Below are 19,573 nucleotides of genomic sequence, written 5' to 3'. Positions count from 1 at the left end.
ATTAACACATTTACTAAAACAATAAGAGTTTAGTTTATTTGCTATAGCCATTAGCGTCAGTGCGCCATAATCATATTAGCTGCATGCACACACTTTTTTTGTTTGTTTTTTATTTATATACCGCTATTCCAAAGATCATAGCGGTGAACAGCAAGTAAGCTAATTAGCAAGTAAGCTTTTGTATACTTTCTATCAGTAACAGTTAAAATATTGTTCAGTTGAGTCTTTAAAGTACATGATGGTGTTACATATTATCTTCTAGGTCAAATCTTTGTGTTGTTAAGGTTTTACGTCTGTTGAGCCAGAAAATTTCCAACTTTTTCCATAGGACTTGAATGAGAAGATGGTTCAGTTCTAAACACGCTTAAACCAGAAAAACCATGATGTGCTGAGTTAATATGTCTAGCACTGCTTCATTATGCCTCCTGGTCAGGATTTCAGATGTGTAATTCCTGAAACATATGTGCAGGACTATGGGTTTGGGGTTTTTCTTTGCCACATGCACTGCAGGTGACATTCTCTGAAGTCTGTATTAAATCACATGAATCAAATCACTGGGAAGTGGTGTTTTCTTTTCCTGTAGTCTTTCCCACAGACTGCCTTCTAAAGCAATTAGGAGATATTATTACATATTAGCTGACAGGAATGAAGATAGAAGGTATCACCTTAACCAAAAGCAAAAGATACTAAAAAATAAATAAATAAAAGTTTATTTTATTTCCCACAGCCCTTGGTGCCAATGCACCTCAATCATACTGGCTGCACACAAACACTTCCTATCAGTATCCAAGGTAGGAGTTAAGAAAATTGTTTAGTGGAGTGTTTAATGTAGATGATGGTGTTATATACTATTTTCTAGGTCAAATCTTTGTGGTGTTAAGGTCTTATGTGTGTTGAGCTAGAAAATTTCCATCCCCCCCCCATAGGATTTGGATGAGATGGTAGTTCAGTTCCAAACACACTTAAATCGGAAAGATTGTGGTGTGCTGAATTAAAATGTCTATCACTGCTTCATCAAGCCTCTGGATTGCAGATGTGTGATTCCTGAACCATTTGTGCAGGATTGTGGTTGTTTTCCCCATGTACTGCAGGTAGGGATGCCATATTCCAGCAGCCCCCAGGACAAACCCACTTTTGGGGGGTCCTTGCCCGGCCCGGCCCAGTTCCCCCCCAATTGGGGCCTTTGTCCCGGGCCCAGCCTCCGGGCCGGGTGTGCTCATGCGGCCATTATCGCGGCCGCTAACACGGCTGGCTGGCCACCCACCCACCCTCCTTCTCCATGGCCGCGCCGCGCCACCCTCTGCCTCCACCGCTCCTCCTCCACCTACCCCCCCCCAGCGCAGCTGCTGCGCAGCCCGCAGCGCTTGCCTAGGCCACGGCCGGCAGCAGTGTGCACTTGCCCCATTTGCACGCTCGCGCCCAGGGATTAAAGGGCAGCGCTCGCCTCCTAAGCCTTCTAGCCAATGGCAGACGAGCAGGGGCTGGCCTAGTTTCCAGCCCCAGTCTGCCATTGGCCAGTGTCAGGAGCCTTGGAAGAGGAGGCTGAGGCAGAGGAGGAGGAGGAGGAGGCAAAGGAGGAGGAAGAGGAGGCAAAGGAGGAGGAGGAGGCGGCGGCAAAGGAGGAGGATAGGCCTCTGGGCCAGGGGGAGGGAAAAGGTGTTTTTTTATTATTTTTAAATATATACAACCCAGCCTTGGTATTTTATTTTATTTTTAAATATATTCAACCCAGCCTTGGTTATTTTATTTTATTTTATTTTTGTTATTAAATAACAAAGTGTCCTCCATTTTGACCATGTCTAAGAAACATACATTTATATTAACATTTTTTTAAAAAATCGTTATTTTTTTTGCGTGTCCTCCATTTTTCAAAAATGTATCCTACATTTGTAAATCTTGTCCTACATTTGTCCTACATTTGTCCCAGTTTGGAGCTCCTGACTTATGGCAACCCTAACTGCAGGTGACATCCTGTTGTGTCTGCATTCAGTCACATGTCAGTTAATGTCTCTTGTGAATGAGGTTTTCTTTCAAAAATATAGCTGCTCTTTTGGGGCTCTTTCACACTTTACATTTATAACATCATGATTCCATTTTAACTGCCATTCCTGAGTCCTATGGAATCCCAGGTATTTACAATTCTCTTGCAGGGAGCTTTAATAGTACACCAAGCTACAAATCACAGGAATCCATGAAATGAAGCCACATCTGTTAGGTATCAGAATTCTATAACTGTGTAGTGTGAAAGAGCCCTTGAAGTTGTAATTACTGATATGAGGAGTACATCTTTGAAACATCTATTGCTCAAGTTCATTGGTCCTTTTCTTTATTGCTCCAGATGCATGTGATTCTTGGAATCAAGATGCAGATTTTATTTCTTTTAACAGGGTTGGCATGATAGGCTTTCCAGCCCTGGTTAGCACAGATATTGGCTGGCATATTGTTTATTACTAGTGAGAATTTTCTGGTTCCAATGGTGAGGAGAACTTCAAGGAAAGAGATACATGAATGTTCAGCTATGCTGGATTCAAGCTTTATATGAACTCCTTCTTTGCTAATTAGCTTACTTGCTGTTCACCGCTATGATCTTTGGAATAGCGGTATATAAATAAAACAAATTAAATTATTATTATTCATATCAGGTTTTTGATGCACCTAATTATTATGGTGATGATTTTACAAAAAAACCAAGACCTGTGTTGCAGCATGTTTATGAATTCTATTGAACATCTAAGTGTCAGGAGAATCCCACACCAGGAAAGAAATAGTCAGGTTTTTGTTGCAGAGCAGTTGGCAATTGTGATTTATTATGATCAGTCTGACAATATGGAAGCTCCCAGAATGAACTGCATTTAAACTGGTTCAATGATAGTCACTCAGCCCAATATTGTAAATATATCCACCAACATATTAGTGGCATAATCAGGCCTGCTAGGAAGAAAGCCAAGCTCTTCTTCATAACCTGCATGGGAAAAGAGAGTAGGGTTTAAAGGACTGCACCAGCATTTTCATTCCATCCTATATATCCCTCAGGGAGCACACATCAGCACATCTGAAAACATCAATCATTTTCACTGTATCATTTGCACTCTTTTAGATATCCTGGGGTGAGCTGTCCTTTTGGACCCCCAATGTCTGAGTTCCTGAGGGGAATAAAATCAAATTATGTTATGTCATACTGTGGGTGAACTGGACTTCCCAAGCTGTTCAAATGTTTTCAAACATTTTAAGGACAACACATTAAATAAGCAGAAATTGCCATCAAAAGCCAGTTTTCCTTCAGAAGGAACACAAAGGACAATTCTTTTGAAAAGCAAAGTGGTTAAGAAGGCAGAGATGTGTGGACTGACTTCCTTGGCTACAGTGGGAGATATTTGTCTTTAACAACCCATCTATGGATCTTATCACATGGGGAAAATTGGGGGGAAATCGGGGGATTAAACAGCAACTATTCCGTGCAAAATGCGATAGCACATTTAAGATTTTCACACACTTTGCTATTAAACAGACAATAAACAGGCAATAAACAGCAACAAATCATTTTCAGGATGTCCCCATGAATGATTTGTTGCTGTTTATTGCCTGTTTATTGCATGATTATTGCCTGATTAATAGCGATGTCGTGTGAAAATCTTAATATCCCATTTTGCATTCTTTTGTATGCTTACTTTGTCTCTGTGTGTTTAGAAGATCTTACCTTGACCATCTCTCAGGCTTCTCTCATCAGCTGTATGAGAATTATGGGAAGGAGGAGGTGTAAAAATAAAGAAACATGTGTTAAGTGGATGAATTCCTCATACTAGCTCAGCCAAAGCACAATTTATCAAATCCTCCCATATTGGGTACTGTTCTGTAGTTCACTTCTAGGTCACATTATGTTGCAGAAATTAAATAGAAGGACACTTACTCTGTGGTTATTCTTGGGCATTGACACTTACAGACTTGTAAACTATTCCTCACTTTCCTGCCCCTTCTTATTAAGATTTTATTGTTTACAAACAAAAAACAAACCAGGGCTAAAATAGAATCTCCTGCTTTCTGCCTTTGGGGTATTTTTAATTTTAATTTCAGCTAATGTAACCCACTGGGGCAAATATGCCCTGTGCCATTTTTTAATAAAGCTTGATCCAGCAAAGTAAAAGTGGAGGGGAGGGGGGGGAGAAGCCAGTATGTCACCTAAGGTTCCTTGGTCAAAAGGCTGGAGAGAAATGGACTATTAAATAGATAATCTGTCAAGAGAATCTGCTCCTTTGTATTGCTTTAAAAATCTGTTTCTATAGGATCCTGTGTTCACATACTTACCAGCATTAGCATGAGAGACCTCATTTGAGGATGCTGCACCTGCATAAAAATACATGTTTTTGAGAGAATGCACGATAAAATAAAAATCTGATCTCTTAGACTTTTATGACCTTTTGCACAGTTAATAGAATGATATTGGCTTAATTTTTTCTTATTTTTTTTCTTATTTATACCATGAAGTCTGAGGAGGAAGACAAATATGTGAAAGCCTAATTGCCTGCTTAAGCTCTTTAGTTTGACTTAAGTGTGGCTGGAACAATAGGATTGCCCTCACATTTGGTAAACATAAAGTAATGCATGCTTGTCTTTATTCCTGATCAAATGGTAGCAAGAGGAAATGGTGCTGATCTATTGGGGGGGGGGGGGGAATTAAGAAGGGAAGTTCCTAGCACTTGAATACTGGAACTGGCAACCAAATTCCACCACCTCTCCTTCTTCCTTTGTGATCCTTCAGATGCTGTTAGACTGACTCTCTCATCAATCCTGAGCTGTGACAAGATTGCCAAGGGTTGATGGGGACTGGAGTCCTTCATCCAGAGGATCAAATGTTTTCTACCCAATAGTAAATCCATCCTATAAACAATGAGAGTGCAGTAGCATCACTAGGGGAATGCGTGGGGGGGAGGGTGCAGTGTCCCATGGTGAGTGTCCCCCCACTCAGGAAGGTGGACCCAGTGCCCCCCGTCCCTCCCCTGAGGGGCATGGATTTCCCTCACAAGGCAGGGAGGTGGAGGACCTGGTGCCCCTAGCTGCTGCCCTGCAAGGCTGGATTTCCAAGCCTTGCAAGGCAGGGTGGTGGAGGACCCAATGCCTGCAATCCCTGCCCTGTGAGGCTTTAATTTGGAGAGAAACCGCATGGAGTTGGGATGGGGAGAGCACTGCATGGAGCAAAGAGGGAAGGACCTCTTTTGGCTCCTCCATAAAGCCCTAGCCAAAGCCCCCCTGCACCAGGTTACATCCTGGTGTGAAACACCACTGTGAAAGTGTAACTTATTGTTGTATAAATCTTGCTTTCAGATTCCTGGAAGCGAAATGGGAGCTGTCACCATCTTGGACAGAACAAGATGAGATGGTCTCAGTTCAGTCCTATTTTCAACAACAAAAAAGTTGTCCCCCCCCCCCCCCAAGAAAAAGAACAAGAGTGACAGAGAGCACAAAATGCAACTTACCTTCTGACAAAAAGATGCACACAATGACTTCGAGTGCAAGAGGGAAACGGATCTTCATTGTCCTTGAATTCAGAAGCTTCCTAGAACTCTACGTTCTGGAACTCTCTGCAAGAAACTTTTTGTTGAACCAAAGCCCTGTTCTTTTTCCTTATAAAGGTGATGAAGTGTAGATGGAAAGGGTGGCACATTGTGGTCCCTGGGATTAAGAGGAATATTAATTATGTTATGAAGAATTAACATTCAGAAGGTAAATAATGGGAGAGGTGAATGTGATACTCAGTGGCAGTTATTCTTGGGCCTAAAGGTCAAGTGAATCGAACTTGAGATGGGTGAGATCCTTTGCCGTCATGAACTGATTGGACATAATTTCCTTTGGGAGATTCCTTTAATTTCTTCTACAAGCCCCTCATTATACCTTTTGGCTGCTTACCAAATCAACAGAGATTGCTGGTAAAGGATGTCTTGTAAACACCAGTCAACCATCTTGGATTCTATCCGTCTGATTCCAGCCATTGCAATACGTGAATGTATCTCGAGAAAAGAATCTATAGGAAAGTTATGAGCAAAATAAAATATCACTTCCCAGTGATTTTATTCATGTGACACAATGCAGACTTAAGAAGATGTCATCTGCAGTCCGTATGGAAAACAACTACAATCCTGCATACATATTTCAGGAATCACACATCAGCAATTCCGTTCAGGAGGCTTGATGAACCAGTTGTAGACATTTCAGCTCATTACACCACAGCATTTCTGATTTAAGTGTGTTTGGAACTGAACTGTCATCTCATTGAAGTCCTATGGAAATAAAATAAAAGTAGTAGGGATAGGATTAAGAAATTATATATAAGAAAAGATTGATAAGAGTCCAGTAAATGATATTAAATAAATATTGGAGGAATTCAGCAACCAAGGAAGTATAAAAATATGAGAAAAAATACTTTGGAAATATACCTGTTTTGGTAGGGTATTTTGTTGTGAATTTTGAATAGTTATTTTGGGAAATTTATATGTCTTTTAAATATTTAATAAAATTGGGGGGGGGGGGGGAGAAGTCCTGTGGAAATAACTGGAAATTTTCTGACTTAGCGCTGAACTGAACTGAAGACTGAAGACTTTAACACCCCAAAGATTTGACCTAGAAAATAACACATACCACCATCATCTACTTTAAACACTCCACTTATCAATATTTAAACTGCCACCTTGGATACTGATAGAAGGTGTGTGTGTAAAACTGGTGTAATTGAGAAGCATTGACACCAATGGTTATAGGAAATAAACTAACCTTTAAATAAGCACAGCTATCCCTGCATATAAGCTTTTATTGGTTTAGCAGATGTTTTAGTAGTTTCAATATCTTTTCCAGCATCATTTCATGTGTATTCTGAAATAATATATGATGTCTCCTAGTTGCTTTCTATCTATGCTTAGATGATGTATGACTTCATCAGTGGCTCCACCTTCTTCACAGCATACAGTAAATTCATCAACATAAATAAGAAGTTCGTTGTATTTATCTTTAAAGCCTGGAGGTTGGTCCATCTAAGTAGATGTCCTTTTCTGTTTCTCCATGTAGAAAAGACATACCATAATTATTTCTAGATATTTCACATATATTTCAGTTGCAGTGCTCAGAAGTGTTCATATTGTAATGTGCTTCACAACAGGTGGGAAGATCTGGTCACAATCTTTCATGATTTCCACCCATGCTAAAAGGTTTAGGTAGTTTCATTTTAGATTATATCCATAAATGATAAAGTTGTGGCCTCTTGCATTATCCAAACCATGTAGTATCTGCCCTTTTTACCTGCACCATCAAGATCCCTTAAGGTTCCAAATGAGGACACTGACAACACAGGCTTCATATGTCTCAAACCAAATCTGGCCGCACACCACAATGCCAAAGTTATGGCAAGAGATATAAATATCCAGTAGAAAGGCTCATAGTGGGTGAAAGACAGGTGAAACCCAAATACTAGAGGAGCCTTGATCAGATTGAAATTTATGCTCCTCACATCTAACAGAGAAGGCCTCTCCAAACCTAAAAGGGTCACAACCATAAGTCAGAAAGTCAGAAATGACTTGAAAGTACAACACACACATACACACACACACACACACACACACACACACACACACACACACACCTTTACCAACTGCAGAGGTTGCAAGTCTGAATTGGACAGAGTTTCTGCCTGATTCCAAACTGAACCAAAGTGGGAGTACCCACAGTCATCATATTTATGGGCCAAACTTTGTCTTGAGGCGGTTGGAGTTGATTTTCCAGGAACCCCAGATACAATGGGATTCCCAGCTGGTTAATGGTTTTAACTTCAGGGTTACAATAGGATTTTTTTTGGTTAATGGTGGTGACATTGATTTAATCAAGCAGTGATAAAATCATGACAACCCCAGGGAGTTTGAGACTGGATGAAGTATTATTATTATCATCATTATTTAAAGGTCATCATGCCCTTTCAAGGTTCATGCTTTTTGGCCTCTATGGAACTTGTATTATAACAAAATATAATAAAATATTTGTACCCCAAAATATCATAGGGTATGCAAGATATGCTAACAATCCAATGATGAAGTTGTGGGTCATCTAGAAAAAGAAGTAGAAGTAAAGCAACTAGGAGGCATCACTTATCATTATCTTGGAATACATATTGAAAGAAATGAAGATGGAAGTTATGATCTTACCCAAAAACAGAAGATACTGGAACTATTAAAGCATGTACTCAAGCAATAAGAGTTTAGTTTATTTCCTGTAGCCATTGGTGTCAATGCTGCTTAATCATATTAGCTGCATGCATGCACTTTCTATCAGTATCCAATGTGGTAGTTAAAAATATTGCTAAGTGGAGTGTTTAAAGTATTTCAGATTTCAGATTCTTTTGTCCTGCGGTTATTATAATGGTATGCGTCAGAATTTAATCACTCCACTACTGAGAAAATCTGTTGGATGTTCAAACCATATTAGGTTTCTGTTGGAGGATAAGTCCACAAAAGTAATGTCGGCTGTTACTAAATTTCTTACAGAGGCGGTGAGGTTCAGAGGTCTCTCTGATCTATATAAAAATTGATAGTAACTGTTTAGTTTTACTGTATAGTTTTATCTCTATTTTGTTTCTGTCTCTTTTTATTTTATGCTTAATTTTTTATTGGATCTGTGGATCATAATAAACATAATGGCCTGTTACAGACAGCCAAAATAAAGCTGCTTCGAGTCACAGTGGAGGTATGGTGTTTCAATGATGCATGCGTCCTAAGAGTCCAGAAGTCGCACCAAAGCCATGCTCCAGCCCTAAGGACTGGAGCGTGGCGTTGGTGTGGCTTCTGGACTCTTAGGACGCATGCATCATTGAAACACCATACCTCCACTGTGACTCGAAGCAGCTTTATTTTGGCTGTCTGTAACAGGCCTTTGATTTCTTTTAAAGGAGATGATGGTACATATTATCTCCTAGGTGAAATCTTTGTGGTGTTAAGGTCTCAATCTGTTGAGCCAGAAAGTTTCTAGGTTTTTTCCCCCCACAGGACTTGAATGGGATGGCTGTTCAGTTCCAAACACACTTAAATCAGAAACACTGTGGTGTACTGAGTCGAATTGCCAAGCTCTGGTTCATGAAGCTTCCTGGCCAAGTTTGCAGATATGTGATTTCTGAACCGTGTGTGCAGGACAGGAAAGTTTGTTTTCAATATGCACTGCAAGTGGCATCCTGTTATGTCTGCATTCAATCACATGAATAAAATCACTGGGAAGTGATGTTTTCTTTTGCCCCAGGCTTTCCTATAGATCCCAGTCTTGGGATACATAGAGGTATTGCAATGGCTGAAATCACAAGGGATTGCTGACTGGTGTTCACAAGACATTTTTTTACCAGCAATCTCTGGAGATTTGGTAAAAAGACAAAAGATGTAATGAGGTGCTTGTTAATGGTTCTAACAGAATTTACTAGCAATGAATAGCTTTCCCTGATTGCCATGTACTGACCAGGAGATCACTATAAATCGAATGTGTTGCTGTTGTTGTTGGTGGTGGTTTTTTGTTTGTTTGTTTGTTTGTTTTGGTGGGGGGGGGTTGGTCAGTTTATGCCTCTTTTGCAAAAGGGTTTTTCTGAAAACTATGGTAGCTTTTTGGAGCCCTTTCACAGTTTACAATTATGGCACTCAGGAGGTGGTGAGGAGAACATCAAGGAAAGAGATACATGGATGTTCCACAGTGCTAAATTCAAGCTTTCTGAGAACTCCTTAATACTAGGAGTTCAAATGATGATCCTGATGATGATGATGATGATGATGATGATGATGATGATGATGTCAGCCTTTGGCAATGTAAAATTAAGATCTAGTGAACTGCACAGTCATAGTGTGTGTGACAAGGCTGTGACATGTCCTAGAAGTGGCCAGACACCAAGATGTGTATTGTGTACTACACCTGTGATATGTATGACTCAGCACTATGAGATAATATATTGTGGTATGGACTGGAGAGTTACATCAGCCTAGGGGTATGCATAGTTGTGTCTAATGTAAACTATTTGTGGGTTATCGTAGAGTGGTTATTGTTGAGTGGTACGAGTAGTGGAGTTTCTGTGGAGTTGCTGTAAGCTACTGTGAGTACTGAGAGGAACGCTGTCTGTTTGTTCAGTTCCTTTTACTGTAAATAGTATATCTGTATCACCTTTATATAAATATCTTCACCATGAGCAATCCAGTCCTGCTTCCTGATTTCATCTTGGTATCTTGGTATCTGGAATCACATTCACATCTGTTCACAGTGTGACAGATGATGATGATTTTATTAGCCCTTAGCCTGTGCTGCAGCATGGTTATATAAATTCAATTGAACCTCTGAGTGTCAGGAAAATCGCACACCAAGAATGACACAGACACATTTTATTAAGGATGGCTTGGCAATGGCAACTTTATTTCATTCTGCTCAGACTGCCAACATGGAAAACTCCCCAGAATCAAATGCTTTTCAACTTATTCAGTGATTTAAACTTAGAATCATAGAATCATAGAATTGTAAAAGACCACAGGGGCCACTGAGTCCAACCCCCTATCATGCAGCAACAGTAATCAAAGTAAGTCTAAACTTAATTAAGTCGTTTAAATTTGCTTAGCCAATTGAGCCAAGTAAGGCACTCAAAAGTTGTGGAAGGTGATCACCACCAGAAGGATAGATATACTTTTCTTCATAACCTGTAATGGAACAGAGAACAGAACTCAAAGGACTGCACCAACACCTTCCTTCCATCCCAAGTGTATATTTCCCTCAAGGGGCACATATCAATACATCTAAAAGCATCAATCATGTTTATGGTATCATTTCCAACTTTTTAGATTTTGGAAAAAATGCTCCTTGCCAGCAGCCCACTCAGGACTGCCACAGAAGCCTGTTTTAAAACTGGGCCATGCAGTTGTTATGGAGCATGGGCAACCAGTGAGTTGTCACAGGTGGAATGGCCTCTAGCTGTTCTTTCATACCCATCTCCTTGACCCCACAGAGATTTTTGTCAGAGATTTGCAGGCAGGACCCATCTTACATAATTGTGCTAGTTGCCTTTCAGGTTATGCAGTGGCTTGAAAGACTATAAGGAATTTACCAAATCAAGAAACATAAAAAATAGATAATTCTGAAAGGGGGGTTTGGCCTATATAGAGTTCTAATCTGAATATCACCAGTTAAGGTTCCACATCTTCCTCCTGCTCTTGTTCTCTTTTTAAGTCAAGTCAGTCCTCCATATCCACAGATTCTGAATCCACAGATGCCCTGGTGAGTCAGTGGTAAAATGCCTGTACTGAAGCCATTCACTCATAAACTACAAGGTTGTAAGTTCAATTCCATCCAGGGACTCATGTTTAACTCAGCCTGGCATCCTTTTGTAGGTTGCTGAAATGAATACCCAGCTTGTTGGGGACAATTAGCTTACATATTTAAACAGCTTAGGGAGTGCTTAAGTGCACTGATAAGTGGTATAGCAGTGGTTCTCAACCTTCCTAATGCTGTGACCCTTTAATACTGTTCCTTATCTTGTGGTGATCCCCAACCATATAATTATTTTCATTGCTACATGCAAATATGTGTTTTCCAGTGGTCTTAGGTGACCCCTATGAAAGGGTTGTTCGACCCCCAAAGGGGTCCCGACCCACAGGTTGGGAATCACTGTGGTATAGAATGTACTTCCTGTGGCTATTGCTATCTATGCCTTGAAAATATTTTTTAAAAAAAATTCAAAAAAGCCAACCTTGATTTGGCCATTTTGGATAAGAGACACCATTCTACTGCACAATGTATATAATAGGACTTGAGCACCCATGGATTTTGGTATCTGGTGGCAAACATGGAACCAAGCCCCAGCAGAGACCAAGGGCTCACTATTATGTTTAGCTTGTAAAATGGAGACTAGACAATGTTATCAGACATCTTCCTTTCCTCATACAAGTCCTGCATTTTAAACCTCTGTCCAGGATGATTTTCAAAATGTCTTCCATTTTGAGCATGAGCACAGTTCAAAACACACTGCAGAAATAGTCCAGTTTGAGACCACTTTTACTGTCCTGGATCAGTGCTAGGGAACTGTAGTTTATGTGGCACCTGAGCTCTCTGGCATGAAAGGCTATATGTCTCATAAAACTACAGTTCCCAGAATTCCCTAGCATTGAGCCAGGGAAGTTAAAGCAATCTCAGACTGGATTATTGCCTGAAATTGGACATTATACAGTCTGACTCATGTAGCTTTGGGCACCATTTTCTGCTTAACCAGTCAAAGAAAACTGTTATGTAGATTTAATCTATCAGCTAATTTAATAATAATCATTTCATTAGTATAACAAGACCAATATGAAGGATTTTTTTTAAAAAAAATTATCCTGCAATTTGCACATAGGAACTGGCTGCTACATCAGTCTAAAGTTCACAAACTTCAAGGTTTCATAACGTACACATTTTTAAAGTTGCCATTAGAAACAATTTTTTCTTCACAAGGAACACACAGGGCAGATTCTTCCACAAAGCAGAATGACCAAGAAGACAGAGGAAATTAGCTCACTCTCTTTTAATACACCTTATCCCCAATAGGATAAAGGCACACTGATTAGGGATGTAAAGAATATTCTCCAAAATTCAAAAATTAGGAGAAATATGCCTAATTCAACAATTTCTATAACATTTTAGAGAGGAGAAATTCTGAGCAGTTCTCGATCAATGAGTAAGAATCTTGATGGTTAGTCATTTCGAAATGAGGGGGAGAGAAGAATCCCTCATCTGACTCTCCATGGCCACTATTTGCATATTTTGTGTAAGAAAAGCTACCATTCATCCTGGAGGCTATTTCCTTTGTTAGGGTGATTTGCTCCAACTTTGCTTAATCACAGCTTTGCTTTGAAAAACAAAAGATAACAAAAGGTGAGGCTTCTGCCCTTTATGCCATGCTCTGACATTCAAATTCTCACAGAAGAGAAGAACTTGAAATCTCAAAACTTAGCAGGAAAGGTCTTGGCCACAGTTTTTTGGATTAAGACAGGTATTTTGATGATAAAAAAATGACTAATCACTTTGATGAAATACAGTTACATCACTATGATCTGGAGACTACCTTGCAGTGGAGACATTGATTTGGGTTCTCCAAGGCCAAGAAATTCAAGCACACACACACACACACACAATGCAAAATAAACGTAGGTTTGCCTTAGCATCACCTTGAGAGCGCTGGAGAGAGAGGTTTGTCATGCCCTGCCTCTGAGGCTGAGAGAATGTGCCAATTATTATTATTATTATTGCATGACCTCTTAGCATCACCATGGGAGAGGTGCAGAGAGAGAGGGCTGGGAAATGTCTAACAATTTGTAAGCTGCTCTGATAGCACCACAGACTGCTGGGAACTGCAGTCTAATAAGGCTGCACACTGCAGAAATAATCCAGTTCGACAATACTTTAATGCTATGGAAACTCCTGGGATTTGTAGTATGTTGTGCCACCAGAGCTCTCTGACAAAGAAGGCTAAATGTCTCACAAAACTACAATACCCAGATATTGTTGTTGTTGTTTTCTTATATCCCTGGCACAGACTCTCAGCCTCAAAGGGAGGCACTGCCCCCCCCCAACAAGCCTTGCATGCCAGGAGAGTCCTAAAAGTCACAACACACGACAACAGCCATGTTTCCAAGAGGTCATGGGGAAAGGGAGCTCAGGGCTTGGATGGCCATAGGAGCCCTCTGGGAGGCCTTGGGCAAGTCACACTCTCTGGGTCTCAGAGGAAGACACTGGCATGTCCTCATTGCAAGAGCCCTCTAAACACACACAAAACCCACAACCCCCCCCCCTTCTTGCCCTGTTTTGCCAGGGTCCTCCCAAAGCACTGAGAGTGCCCACCAGAAGGCAACAAACATCAACAGCCAAGTGGGTCACACTGTCTCATCAGGATGACACTGGAAGATGGGACAAACCGAGGGTTTTATTGGCATAAAGAGGAGTTTTGTCATGGGATGCCCCTGAAGCTGAGATAGTGTGACCCTCACAGATGAGAAGGGGAGGGGTCGGGTGCCAAGTGGCAATGCTCTTCTGCCAAGCAGGAATCCTCAATTAGGAGCAGAGTAGGGTGTGATGGCAAGAATTCTGCCATGAATAAAACCTACCATGAAGGAATACCTAGGAGTTGGAGTTGAAGCTGAGAGGATGTGACTTGCCCAAGGTCAGCCAGTGAATTTCTATGGTGAACTGGGAGGATCCCAGCTCAGCCATGTAAATCCACAGGGTGACATTGGGTAAGTCACACTCTCTCATTCCTGGAAATTCTGCACTCTCCTTGCCAATAATAATAATAATAATAATAATAATAATAATAATAATTTATGCCCAGCTCTTCAGCCATAAGGCTATCAGACCAGTTTACAAATTACAAGATATTTCCCTGCCCTCAGGCTTGCAATCTAAAGGGACAAGAGACAAAAGGAGAAGCGAATGGCAGGGGAAAAGTTCAGCAGATCCTCATTCTCCCACATTCTCTTTTGTGAGGGTCACATTCTCTCAGCCTCAGAGGCAAGACATGACCAACTCTCTCTCTGCACCTCTCTCATGGTGATGCTAAGGTCATGCAATAATAATAATAATAATAATAATAATATCCCTTACCCAAAATGCTGAGGACTAGATGTATTTTGGAGTTTTTCAGAGTTTGGTATATTTTTATACAGTATGTCTAATGGGATATAATGGGAGATGGGATCCATGTATGTCTCATATGCATCTCATAGACATAGACTGAAGGTAATTTAATGCACAATATTTTTAAAATAATGTTGTGCTTCTGCACACTGAGCTGATAATTTAGGTTTCAGAAGTCCAGAGAAAGGAGACTCAGACTCTACTGTGGACATTTCTCCTGAGAATGGACTCATGTTTTCAAAAACAGTCATTTCTGGATTTTTGCAACAACAAAAAAGAGGAGCACCACAGACTGCTGGGAACTGCAGTCTAATAAGGCTATAGTATATCTTTCTACAATGTAGATGGACTCCTCCATTACATAATTTGTTGAGGATGCTTTGACTGGGAGTTCCTGCATGGCAGAATGGGGTTGGACTGGATGGCCCTTCTAGGGGTCTCTTCTAACGCTATGATTCCATGATTCTATAGCACTTTGAGCCTACTGTGATTTTAATTGTTTTTAAATGTATAAAGGTATAAAGTCTTATAATGCAAGCCATGCACTGATGGACTATTGCACTATAATTTTTTATTGATTGATTTTATACCCTGCCTTTCTCCCAAAATAGGATTCTCTTAAAGGGGTTTGTTTATTATAAAAAGAAAGGAACGTATAATGGCTTGGAATTAAAAATTATGGTTGGTAGATAGATAGATAGATAGATAGATAGATAGATAGATAGATAGATAGATACGATAGATAGATAGGTCTTGGAATTAAAAAGTGTGTGTGTGTGTGTGTGTGTGTGTGTGTGTGTGTCTTAAAATTAAAAATCCCTCTTGGAAGTGGAAATGAAATGTGTGGATGCAGCCTGGGTTCTTAACTCAGCTCAGAAGTTGGAATACAGTGTCTCAAAGCATGAGCAGAGTGCCTCTGAGCATGAACAGAGTGGCTGCCGCTCATTGCTCGAGCAGCTGCACTTTGCTTGATCGAGATGAATTTATCTGATGTAAACACCTTCAGAGGAAGGACTCAGTTTGCATCTGCACTGAAAAAATAATCCAGCTGGCCACTTTAACTGCCCTTGGCTCCATGTTGTGAAATGCTGGGATTTGTAGTTTGTTGTGGAACCTGACAGATGACTCAACAGGTCCTCAAAACTACAGATCCCAAGATTCCATAGCACGAAGCCATAACGGAAGTTAAAGTGGTGCCATTGAGGTGTCAAGGGTAAACGCTCGACCCTCTTTTTGTGTCTTGGGGGGGCTCTTAGCCTCTCAAAATGGTGGCACTTAGTCTTGACCCCCCCTTCCCAAAATCCTGGCTACGTCCCTGGTGGGTCACACTGTCTCAGCTTGAGGGGCATCCCATGGCAAAACTCCTCTTTATGCCAAGAAAACCCTCAGTTTGTCCCATCTTCCAGTGACATCCTGATGTTGAACAGGGGTCAGACTACATGTCCTCTAGGACATGCTACTAGAGAGGTCCCTTCCTCACCACTACTCCCTTCTCCTTTTGTGTTGTGTCATGTTAGATTGTAAGCGTGAGGGCAGGGAACCGTCCGATTAAAAAGATTGTATGTACTGCACTGTGTAAATTTGCAGTGCTTTATAAATAAAGGTTAATAATAATAATAATAATAATAATACATGTCCTCTAGTATGCCATGTATTCCTATGTATTACTTCATAGCAGAAGGGGGTTGGACTGGATAGTCCTTGAGGGTCCCCTCAACTCTAGCATTTCTTGTTGGGACTGTTTATTTGTTGACACTGGGATTTTTTTGCCTTTTGTGTGTGTGCCTTCAGGTTTTTTTAAGCATAGGAATGTTCTTTAAACCTCTGCCAAACTTCCTTTTGAGATGGTAATTGAGTTTGAAATGCAAAGTAATTAGCGTAATTATTCGCCTTGTCTTTTATTGTCATTTTGAGAAATCTGTGAAAAATATTTCGCTAGTTGCTGAAAGGGAGAGAAGAAATCACCCTTTGAAAGAAGGATTTGTGGAACGAATATTTTTTTAAAAAGTTCTCCTCAAGCTCTCAGTTAACGAGAAGAAAAACATGGGTTTCTCTAATCACTAACACTGATTTTTAAATCACACTTGCCTATAGCTGGGCAAATGCATCCTGTCTGCAGCTTGGATGTCAGCCAGGCTTATTCTGCAGCTTTTCAAGGACAGCTATGGGTAAATACAGTAAAAATAAATGCTCCTTTATCCTGTCAGGGATAAGGCACATTAAAAGAAAGTGCGCTAATCTCCAGAGATGTGTGGCTGACTACCTTGGCTAATGTGGGAGGCATAGGTTTGTAATATCCCAACTATGAGTAGGCTTCATTTGTGTCTGCTGTTTTAGAAGGCCTTACCTTGAGCATCTCTCAGGCTTCTCTCAGCAGCTGCCATGGGGATTGCAGGTGAAGGAATAAAGAAACATGTGTTAGGTGGATGAGGTCTTCATACTAGCTCAGCCAAAGCACAGTCTATGGCACCTTCCCTTATCAGGTACTGTTCTTTAGCCCACTTCCAGGCCACATTGTGTTGTAGAAATAAAACAGAAAGACACTTACCCTGTAGTCATTTGTGGGCATTGTCACTTACGTATTTGTAAACCATTCCCCCACACTCCTGCCCATTCTCTTAAAAACTTTATATTTTACAAACTAAAAACAAACCAGGGCTAAAATGGTACCAGCTAACCTCCTGCTATTTGCTATGGAAGTATTTTTAATTTTACTTTCATCCAATGTAACCTACTGGGACAAAAAAATGTCCCAATACATTTTCCCCCATTTTTTTATGATGATCATGAATGATCCAACAAATAGAAAGTGAGGGATGGGAGCTAGTATGTCACACAGAGCTCTTTGGGGGAAAATGGCTGGGGAGAAATGGAATATTAAACAGAATTCATTATCAAGAGAATTTTCTCCTTTGTACTGCTTTTAAAAATAATTTGAGTCCATATGATCCTGCATTCACATACTTACCAGCATTAGCATGAGAGGCTTCATCTGAAGATGCTACACCTGAATAAAAAGACACATATTTGAGAGAAAGCCAGGTAAGAGAAAAACTGGATCACTTATGGCTGCAACAGATGGTCCTTTAAAGCCACCATCCATGTGGTTTGGGACCACAGCATTTATGTGCTGCATGCTCCCACACCGTCCTGAAGCCACCTGGAAGTCGGGCAGCCACCCAGATGTGGGCAGCTTCACAATGCTGTGGTGATGCTGCATTTATATGTTGCACATCACTGCAGCATCTTGAAGCTGGCTTTGGCCTGTGGCAGGTCCAAGAAAGGTGCTTTTCTCAGGCCAAAAGAGGAGTGACTCTTTTCCACTTCTTTTTCAGCCAGCCACAAGGTGGATTGGGGCCTCGGCGTGTGTTCACTGTGGCCCCAATTCATCTTCGGAAGGAGTGGTTTCAAGCCACTCCTTCCATCTGTCTGTTTCACCCCTTAGTCTTCTTTCATCTTTTTGCAGAATTAACAGCATGATACTGCCAATAATTCAGTGAAAAGATTGTCACTGAAATGCTCTTGTGGAATACTTGCTGATTGCTCTTGCCATTGTTAGCCATATTCAGGCATTCCTGGAAGGTTAATAGCAAACTCTGAATATTTTACAGGATCCCCGCTTCCCTCCCAGCAGCCATGTGTCTACCATGAAGCCTGCAGAGGGATACAAACATGTGAAAGCCTGATTGGCTGTTTAAGAACTTTAGTTTGACTTAAGTGTGGCTGGAACAATGGGGTTGTCCTCACATTTGGTAAATGAAAAGTAATGGATGCTTGCCTTTATTCCTGATCAGATGGTAATAAGGGGAAATTGTTGCTGATCTGCAGTAAAACTGGAAATTGAAACTTGCTGGGAGTTGAATCTGGGATATTGGCAACCAATTTCTACCTGCTCTGCCTCCTCATCTGTGATCCTCCAGATAGTGTTAGACTGTCTCTCCCATCAATTCAGAGCTGTGACTAGATTTTCTAGAGTTGATGGAGATTGGAAGCCTTTATCTGGAGGACCAGAAAGTTCCTTCTCAGTCATAAATCCATCATATAAGTAATGAAAGTGTAACTTATTGGTCCATAAAACATGTGCTCAGCTTCCTGGATGTGAAATGTGACCTGTCACCATCTTGGAGAGGAAGAGATGAGGGTCTCAGCTCAGTCCCATTGTTCATAAAAGAAAATTTGTCCCCAAAGAAAAAGGTGTGTGAGAGAGAGAGCTCAAGATGCAGCTTACCTCCTGACATCAAGATGCAGGCAAAGATTGTCAGCACAAGGAAGAAATAGATCTTCATTGTCCTGGAATTCAGAAGCTTCCTAGAACTGTGAGCTCTGCAACTCCGTTCAAGAGACTTCCTGATGAATCAAAGCCCTGTTCTTCTCCCTTATAAAGGGAATGAGGCCTAGCTTGAAGGGCTGACACATTGTGGTTCCTGGGATTAAGAGGGAAATTAATTAAGGCTTAAAGAACTGACATTCAGAAGATAAACAATGTGGGAAATGGCTCTGAGACTCAGTGGCAAATCTTCCTGGGCTTAAAGGTCAAGTGAATGGGAAGGGAAGGGTTGTCTTCCATTATCAGCTGATTGGACAGCATTTCCTTTCAGACATTCCCATGTCTTAAATCCTATTATTATTATTATTATTATTAAACTTTATTTCTATAGCGCTGTAATTATACATCCTACTATGGCTGACTGAAGGGATGAGAAATATGCAAGTTGCTACATATTGTCGAATTTCAGATCCTATGGGGTGAAGCAGACAGCTATGAAGGAGCGACCTCTGGCTGCTCTGGCTATAATCTGACCAGCAATACAGCACCCGCATGGCCCACTCCCAAAGCTGGCTGCCACCACAGTAGTAAGCCATGCCAGCTAGGGGTCACTCTAAACTAATCCCTTTTGGGGCCAACTTTTCACTCCCTAGT

General features: G+C 40.9%; 1 long non-coding RNA gene across 1 annotated transcript; it reads right to left on the bottom strand.

Moving 5' to 3' along the window:
- Nucleotides 1-10,417: 10,417 nt before the first annotated feature.
- Nucleotides 10,418-18,954, bottom strand: LOC149322762 (uncharacterized). Its single transcript, XR_016280011.1, has 4 exons — nt 18,881-18,954; nt 17,621-17,659; nt 17,000-17,029; nt 10,418-10,688 (listed from the first exon to the last, which is right to left on the bottom strand). It is a non-coding gene; the product is annotated as an uncharacterized LOC149322762 (long non-coding RNA).
- Between the last annotated feature and the right edge of the window lie 619 nt (nt 18,955-19,573).

The sequence above is a fragment of the Sceloporus occidentalis genome, unplaced genomic scaffold, assembly GCF_023333645.1.
Source record: "Sceloporus occidentalis isolate IW3139 unplaced genomic scaffold, rSceOcc1.0.p SCAF_1, whole genome shotgun sequence".
NCBI classification, from domain to species: Eukaryota; Metazoa; Chordata; class Lepidosauria; order Squamata; family Phrynosomatidae; genus Sceloporus; species Sceloporus occidentalis.
Note: the sequence above shows the minus strand (reverse complement) of the source record. Positions and strands in the feature narration are given on the sequence as shown.